General features: G+C 32.5%; 1 pseudogene across 1 annotated transcript; it reads left to right on the forward strand.

Annotated features, from left to right (window-relative positions):
* The first annotated feature begins 5,311 nt into the window (after positions 1 to 5,311).
* On the forward strand, positions 5,312 to 9,116 carry LOC143626220 (CASP-like protein 1; annotated as a pseudogene). Its single transcript, XR_013152397.1, has 3 exons — positions 5,312 to 5,567; positions 5,693 to 5,818; positions 8,668 to 9,116. The product of XR_013152397.1 is annotated as a CASP-like protein 1 (transcript).
* The last annotated feature ends 512 nt before the right edge of the window (positions 9,117 to 9,628 follow it).

Consider the following 9,628-nt stretch of genomic DNA (forward strand, 5'->3'; position numbering starts at 1 on the left):
AAAACATGTCCTTTATGTTTTCATGGTTTTTCAATAGTTATCCTTTAGAAAACTTAATAACAAAGAACATCCTTTAAGTTTCAAATTCCTATCATGTTACGTCCTTTTGTTACTAACGGAGTTAATTTTTTTTGTTAAATCTGGTCATGTGTTTTGCACATAAGGGTAATTTGGTCATTTTTATCTATTTATTAAAAAAACATTTTAATCCCTTCACCTACCATCTTCATTCCCTATCTCTTTAACATTCATCATCTTCAACCCCCCCCCCTCTCTCTCTCTCTACACACACATTTAAAGCCACTACCACTACCACCATCACCAACAAACCACCACAACCAGCCACCGCCACCACCATCATTTTCCGCCACCATCACAGTAGACACAGATGCTAGTTATGTTACCTGTGCTTTCTAAATGCCATCACAGCTCCATTTATATCACTTGTAGATGATTCATCCTCCAGTCATTAATAATCCTCTTTTACATCAATTCCCAACCGTCAACAAAACCCTAAATTAATATTATTAGTATTATTATGAAACCCAGTTTAGCCCTAACATTATAATCCAAAACAACATCATCTGAACCAAACCCTAAATTATATTATTATGAAACCTAGTTTCGGAATTGGAATCGAAACCAGAATAATCCTCCCACTGATTAATGGATCGATTATCGAACCCTCGACAGATCACACCTTCTGATCTGGTCGTCGGAGAGGAGTTGCGGTCGTCGGGGTCGGCTTCTTCTAGGAGGGGATCGAAGGTGAGTTGGTCTGAGTGGTAGTGGGAGGTCAAGCGGCGGTTGAGGATGGAGACGGAGAGGAGGAGGAGGACGGCGGCGATCAAGGTGCAGATGTAGGTGGTGTAATGGGGGCGTCGCCGGGACCGGAGTTTTTTCAGCATTTTCGGTAGACGACAAGTGGTGGTGGTGGTGGTGGTGGTTCGTTGGTGATGGTGGTAGTGGTGGTGGCTTTGTGTGTGTGAGGGGGGGGGGGGGGGGAGAGAAGATGATGAATGTTAAAGAGATAAGGAGGGATTGAGGATGGTAGGTGAAGGGATTTTTTTAATAAATAGATAAAAATGACTAAATTACTCTCATGTGCAAAGCACATGACCAGATTTAACAAAAAAAATTAACTCTGTTAGTAACAAAGGACGTAACATGAGAGGAATTTGAAACTTAAAGGATGTTCTTTGTTATTAAGTTTTCTAAAGGATGACTATTGAAAAACCATGAAAACATAAAGGACCTGTTTTGCCATTTAATCACTTTCATGAAATTGTTTACCAATATTTATCAAATTCCACTAAAAATATTTTAGGGTTTTTAAAAGATATTCAGGTGTAGAAGAAGATAGTATAATTACTCTGCTAGAGTAATTATTTATATACCTAGAGTAATTATGAAAAACAAATTATGATGAACCCCTTGTTTCACAAATTATTCTACTTATAAATGTTTATTACTTTACTTCTAATATAAAATTATACTATTTGAAAGTGAAAAATTACTTTATTTGTAATAAAATTACACTACTTGAAATTGAAAATTACTATACTTATATACTTATAATATAAAATTACACTACTTGAAATTGAAAATTAAAAATTACTCGAGTTTTATGTTTACTCACAATACTAGTTATATAATTACTCTATTTATGACAAAATTACTCTAATTATATGTTTAGGTCATAATTTCTAATAATATAATTACTCTACTTAGGAAAATAATTACCCTAGTTATCATTTATAAACCCTTGAAGTGTAGCAACCAACAACATATCACTATCATACTCTTTTTTATTTTTGGTTGTTTCAAAAAATCTGAGCTGCAGGCTTCAAATCACCAATCAATCCCATTTACAAAAAGCTTTGGTTACTTAATTAGTTCAATTCACAAGCTTCAATTGATGGGTTGGTACAATTTGCAAGCATCAATTCATCTATGTTGTGAACTTTTGTTCATGAAATTGATTTCTTTAATTGATTAATTGATTATGTATTTACAGTTGATTGATTGATTTGATATTTACAAACTATCGATTAGGTAATTTATAATTGATTGATTGCTTTGAAAGCTTTGATCTATTTTTGAAATAGGAGGATGAAAGATAGAAAACCAGCCATTAGATTGACTAATTGCTAAACCACAATCTTCTACTCTTTATCCTCATTACATGTAAAACAATTTATAGAACACATCAGTAGCACATGCTGGTGAACATGCTGACACTTAAAATGATTGTATATAAGCCTTCAATTCATACTTGAAACAATCAACAGAATTATAGACCGATGTACCTACTATATCACATAATACAACCCTCACAGCCCTATAAATTGGCTCAATGAGATAGGACATGTACTAAGTGTGGTGGGGTATGCCTATCATCTGCCCACTTATGTAAGGATCTAGACACACGTATAACTTGTTCGAATGTCAGCAGATACCGAAGTTTTAGGGATATTTAATCCCATACACATTTTTGTATAATGAATCGTTAAAGAGTTTTGTAAAGTTTGAGCGTATTCACCTTTGTTATGATCAGTGCATTTCATTGATTTATGCTTGAGCGTTACCTCAAACCTATAGTACGAGAATAACTTTGTATAAATAACTAGATCAACGATCTACTGTCATAAGGAACATCAATGTTAGGTTTCTTCTTCAAGAAAGAACATCAATTTGACTATACGGCTATACCCTTTGTATGTAAAACTGTGTTTCTAAGTCATTAATTTGAATATAACCTTTGCATATAAAAAGTTATGTTTATATTTAAATTTGATCAAATTAAGTCTAGGTTTATCCCCGACTAGGTTCTAAGTCATAATAATAAAAAACTTAAGCGGAATCCCTACCTTATACGGGTACTTGGAGTTTACAGCTTAAGGTCGACCAGGCAACACTTCTACTTCACTTCGCAAACTAGGGCTTAAACAATCAGAACTTCGGGGTTCGTACTCGTGGCATGGAATTCGAGGTTATGTGTGTGTAGTTTGAGGTGTGTTTGGGATGCTGTTGTGAAATACCCAGTTCCTCTTTATATAGGCAAAGTTTTGGGTTTCATCGCGTATCGCAATGACCTTTCTGAATGGCCATCGCGTAACACGATGACTCAGCACCACCGGGTGTGATTTGGATTGTTTTATATCATTACTATACATATACAAACCCTATGATTTCTCACCAACCTCTTGTTGACAAATACTATTTTTACAATGTTGTAGGTTAAGTTGCTTGATGAAGTGAAGTACGCTAAGTAGTACCTTTAGGTTATATAGTTAAAAGACTATTGTATGATTTGATTTGGATATAATGTAAATGTGTAATTGAATTTTGTTAATTAATTAGATAGTCATTGTTGCTATTAATTAGTGTCTTTGAGCTACTCAACAATCAACGTTGCGTCCCGACATATTGTGCCGTAGGTTGGGGTGTGACAATTATGTTAATGTTTTTAAAAATGTTGAAACTGAAGCATTATTTTACAATGATTTCAAGATACGAGACCTTGAAGGTTATGATTACCAGTTTCTAGTACCAACAAAGTAACATGTGTACACTAACGAGTTACGAATCCAAAACAATACCATTATGATCCCCCAACGAAATATTCCTGGTTTCGCCACTGATTGGCATAGTATCTTCATTGACGCCACAAAGCATGCTAGCCAACAAGTAAAGTCACAAATGAGAACAAATTAGTTTGCCATTTTACATTGTTCTATTTGGAAACCTAATGTAACATGAATGAGTGCACATTAGTTTGAGATTTTACATGGATCTATGAAGCAAGCTCCTGGTGCTAATTATTTAAACTCTAGACCTCTGGTAAAGTTGTTAGAGAACATCAATATTGAACAACCATTCTAGTATAAAGATTCGATCTAGAATACTTCTACAGTCCACGAAAATCACGATTAATGAGAACACACAGCAAAGTCCAAACATTTACACACGACTTCTGGTTTTGACAATTTGTATGTTGGAACTGCTAATTTGTCGTGGATCGATTAGGGTGTATAAACTTCTTAGCTAGAATAACAACATGTCAATGAACAGAGGGTGCAATGAATCTAATTCATGTGTGGAATTTGTGCCTACTTCGTGTAACAGCGTTGTATAAAATGAATTTAGAGATTACTAAAAGAATGGGCTTAAAACAAGGTTATTTTTTTTCTTTACTAAAACTCAATATCCTAGGTCATGTGTCCTATAAATGTTGTAATCCGAACTGAAGTTGGCGACAACGACCATAGCATTGTTAAAGGACCACTTACATTGTACCAAGTTGCATTAACATCTATCTATTTTCTTACGCAACATGTCTTTCAGTCAGCATATATAACCCACTAACAGCCAAATGTTATTGATACAATCCAATATATATACAATGAATTTATACGTATCTCCAATAAGTTTGGCCTATCTAATTCTTCAATGAAAATACCAGATTAATAGATATATTAACAAATCAATTTTGGAAGCTTCAACTTGAAATGCTTCGTGGGTAAACGTAAACCGTATAATAATACAATGCGCTATAGACAAATTTGACGAATTTGCTTGGGTGATCCAATCGAACCAATAGCACTAATTTCCAATACTAAAAGCACCAACAAAAGTTCGTTGTGTCAAATCCGGATGCCCCCTTTGTAGACAAAGTTGGCCATGATCAAGTCCGTGGCTGTAGACTAGTTTGCGGACGGAAAGGTGGGCCCCTCTCTTACGTCATACACACACATAGACGATGTTTTTATCAAGTAAATCAACTTCTATTGTTTCTTTTAAAGCGCACAAATATATTTGTTTTTCAAATAACTTAAAGGTTGGTTTAATAATTTAGTATATTTTTTTGTTCAACTTCGGTTTGTAAGCCTATATATATAAATGAGGGCCTAAAGCCCTTACTTTAATTTACTCCTCCTAGAGCTGGCCCTGAAGACAAAACCCGCCTTGTATCAACATTCAACGCATCTACCTCTTAATTTCGTAAGGATGGCAACTATTTCATATTTCCATTTAAGGGTGCTACATTTTCAAATATAATGATTTTAACTTCTGATATTTTTCTAATAAAAACAATTTTCCAATTGCACAATTTGTTTTTATTATTTAGCAAAACGTACACAATTCGATAATCGTTACAATAAATGCAAATAAAATACAAAAAGACTTAAAAGTCTTGATCACGGGAGCAAACAGTTCCGTTCAATCATCAAATGAAATAATAACAAAATAGACTTAATGTTGAATACGATGTTGTAGGACCAATATCCATCTTATCGTGTTTAAATCCACACTTTTGAGAGAAACCCAACCTTCAATTTGCCACATTCATGGCATCCACTGATACCAAGGAATCAGGAACACAACCGGAAAACACGCGTAGTATTGGACCGCTGGCTGATATTGGATTGAGGTTCTTGCTGTTTGCAACTGCCTTGGTTGCACTCATCATTATGGTCACTTCCAAACAAACCAAAGAGATCCATTTAGGGCCCGTCTCGATACCATTTGTTGCAAAGTTCAACCAGTCCCCGGCTTTCGTGTAAGTGCATCAACGAAAATCCGATATAGAACTAGCTAGTGTTAACGCAAATTTTAACTTTGAAAGAATAATGATTGTGAGTTGTGACTAATACTATTTGTGGTTATATATTACTTAGATACCTTGTAGCAGCACTATCGCCTATCGGTAGCTTGCCTGTACAGCGCAATCACCGGGGTTATATCCGTGTTGATTCTGATAAAGCTTGGAGGAAGCTTCACAAAGCTACAGTTTCATTTTGTGATATTTGATGCTGTAAGCTCTTGAACCATACTCATTTCCTTAACATGAATCCAAGTTGGCACGACTTTAAGTTGAAATAAATAAAAAAATAATAATAATAAATTAAGTTGAAGTCTGCGGCATAATATTTAATGTTCTCTAGGAGTATTCTCATCCAACCTTGTATCTTTAAATCCAAAATTACACAAAAACATACTATATTTTCTTTCTTATTTTTAATTAAATAATATTTTGTATACATTTATCATTATCATTTATCTCTCCTTCACTTACAACCACTTTCAAAATATATTAAAAAGTTATAGTGGGTGAACAGTAACTTTTCAAATAAACAGAAAAATCACTACGTTTTCTAAAATATAAAAACTTTTTACTTACAACACCCTAAATCCCTCTCTAAATTATAAAAACACTCCTCACAAAATATAGGGCATTGGATGAGAATGCTCTAAGGCCACCCGTACTGGGCGCCTTGTTTGGGTGAAATCCGGCGACAATGGCGATAACACCCCCCCCCTGCCGATTTGTGGGGTGATAAAAGGGGAGGGGGTGCCAACTCTTTATCGCCTTCTTCCCTTTTCTTTCTTTTATTATTATATTTGTTTGTGTTATATATATACACACACACACACACATATATATATATATATATATATATATATATATATATAGGTTTAAGTTCTAGAAAGAAATTAAATTATTGCAAGAAATGAATATAAGCCACTAGTTTTATTTTAGCTTTTTAAATATTTAAAAATAAATAAAAAAGATGTAAATGCAACAATAAATGCACACTCTCTCTCCAATTAATACAACTAATATAACCATAATAAATCTCTCTCTAATTAATATATCAAACTAATTTAAATATAGTGATTAAAAAGATAAACACACTACTTTGGTTTTATTTTTTATTTACACATTCTTCATTTTATTCAACATAAATACAATTTATTCATATAATACTATTCTTCATATTAAAAAAATAATTTCCACTCAATTTATTAGCATGTTTTTTAACACTAAATATCAAAACATAATATATTTTTTTTTTCAATTGGTATGCCTATAAAAATTATTGTCATAAATAATAATAAAAAAAATATCATACAAATGTGTCCATTAAATGTAAACAATAAATATATAACCTACACAAAGTTATATAACCTACACTTGTTTTGAGCGATAAAAACGTACAACATACAAAAAGCATACAACTTACGTAATTTGACATCAACAATTATATAAACTACACAACGATACACATATCCTACACATGCGTAGGTTATATGTTTTTCGTATGTAGGTTATATGTTTTTTTTATTTTTAGAACAAGTGTAAGTTATATGTTTTTGTGTAGGTTATATATTTTTTATTGACATTTAATACAAACATGTGTAAGATAGTTTTTTGTATTATTCATCACAATGTAACTACGTGTTGATGGATATTAATATGTTGAGTTTGAAGATATTGGTTTTGAATAAAAAGAAATTAATGTATGAATAAATTGTAGGTTATATGTTTTTCGTGTGTAGGTTATATGTTTTCGTGTGCGTGTTATTTCATTGATGGTAAATTTTGTGTGTAGGTTATATGTTTTTCGTGTGTAGGTTATATGTTGTCTTATTCTTAGAATAAATGTAGATTATACGTTTTTGTGTAGGTTGTATGTTTTTTGTTGGTTTTTAATGCAAACACATATAAAATAGTTTTTTGGTATTATTCATCATAATGTAAGTATGTTTTGATGGATATTAATTTATTGAGTTGGAAGAAATTAGTTTTGGATAGAAAGAAATTTTAATGTATGAATAAATTATACTTGTGTAGGATAAAAATTCAAGACACAAAAAATAAGTTATAAAAATAAATGAGTTCTTAATATTTTTCAATTATAATAATTTAATTAGTTATATTAATTAAGTAGATAAGTATTATGGTTTATTAGTTATATTAATTGTAGAAAGAGAATGATTAATACTTTCTTTATTTAACTTTAAGCATTTAAAACTTAAAACAAAACTAGTGGTCCATATTCATTTCTTGCATTTGTTGCAATAATATCATTTCTCTCTTGAACCATCTCATATATATATATATATATATAAAAGGCCACAACACCATTACACCCCAAAAATAAAAACTCACCCTTTGTTGACTGGGCGTCACATGAAGCCTAATTTTCTTGCTTGACATGTTTGACTCGCATTTAATTATTTCTCTCTATCACAACTCTGGCCCTAAGTTCGCAATCTCTTGAATTTTTTATTAGTTTAACTTCGTTTAATCTTTATATTTAACAGAACATATAATCAGTATGCTAGATAGCTTCCAAGACTATGTAGGGTGATTGTCTGCCTTTTAGAAATCGTATACGAAAAATATGTTTTATACGTGTTAGGATTCTAACAAAAAAAAAAAAAAACTTTTAGTGAAAGGGACTCTTAATTTATAGATTTTTTTGTGGAGACTCTGAAATATTTTAGTGAAAACTCTCCAAGATGCCCAAGTTAGGCCATGTCTTGGCCTCTTTATTCATGCTTAGCACTTGTGTGTAGCCTCGTGAGACCCTTGTCATTATAAAAGAGTTACCAACTCACTATTGTATGGAATTCGTCTGTTCTATATATCTTGGTGCCTAGAGGTGACCAATTAAGTTATATATGTTGAAATTCTGTTAATTATGCTTATTTGGTTTAGTATTTTGAATTTCTTTGCCAGTTGTGAATAGTTTTTTGTTCAAAAATATCTATTTGGTAAATTCTCTAATAATTAACAACTGCAACCGTTTTGAGTTTAATAAAATATAACTGGCCATGATTTAAGCTATTAACTTATATAAAATGGGCATGGTGCAGCTGTTATTGGGCATCGTGGCTGCAGCTACAGGAGCATCAGGAGGAGTCGGATACATTGGATACAAAGGAAACTCTCATGCGAAATGGGCTAAGTTCTGTGACAACTTTGGTTCCTTCTGCTCACGCTTTGCAGCCTCAATTTCTCTGTCGCTCATATCCTCCATAACGCTTCTGCTTCTCGTTTGGCTCTCCGTTTATACGCTTTCTAAGAAGATCAGAAGACCATAATTTAGCTGGTACTGAAATTATTTCAGACGTTGGAGATATACGTACGTAATCAACATCTGAGCACCATGGTCCATGCATGAGTAATTAAAAATTTAAAACCTAGCTAATTAAGTGGCATGCTAGCCTCACATGAGTTGAAAGAGGATGGTGTAAGTATGTATTGATGTTTATGTTTAAATTTTTAGTTTATTTGTCAATAAGGAATTGGATATATTGGCTAAGCCATGGAATTGTGTTGTTTTAGCATTATGGTGAAATTTGTGCATATTTACCATTTATAACGTACTGCAATGTTTTACTTTTATAATTAAGTATGATGATGGTACTATTATAAGTTATTGTGAGCGTTTAACATATGTGCCATGTAATCGTTGAAGAGCGATGAAACATAACGAAAATTAGTAGATAAATAAAATTTTACTTCAAACAAAATGGAAATGAAAAGTTACCATTACAAGAAACAAGAAAACTATATATATAGGCAAACATATGCGGCGCATATGTTATACGCTCACAGTTATATGTTGCTTACCATTATAGTGAAAATTATGTTGTATCTGATAAACCATCGCGTTTATACCATATAACTTTGTTTTATTTTGTGTACTTAAAAGAACACAAATACAGCTGTCCACACAATCAACCTACCGAGAAGAAAATCTTAGTGTCCGTGTGGTGTCTAATCAATTGAACTAAACTAACCCGACCCGAAATGAGTTATTAATTAGAATAA

The sequence above is a fragment of the Bidens hawaiensis genome, unplaced genomic scaffold (genome assembly GCF_021521415.1).
Source record: "Bidens hawaiensis isolate Kalapana, Puna unplaced genomic scaffold, B.hawaiensis_p1.1 tig00004283_1, whole genome shotgun sequence".
In the NCBI taxonomy this organism is placed as follows: domain Eukaryota; kingdom Viridiplantae; phylum Streptophyta; class Magnoliopsida; order Asterales; family Asteraceae; genus Bidens; species Bidens hawaiensis.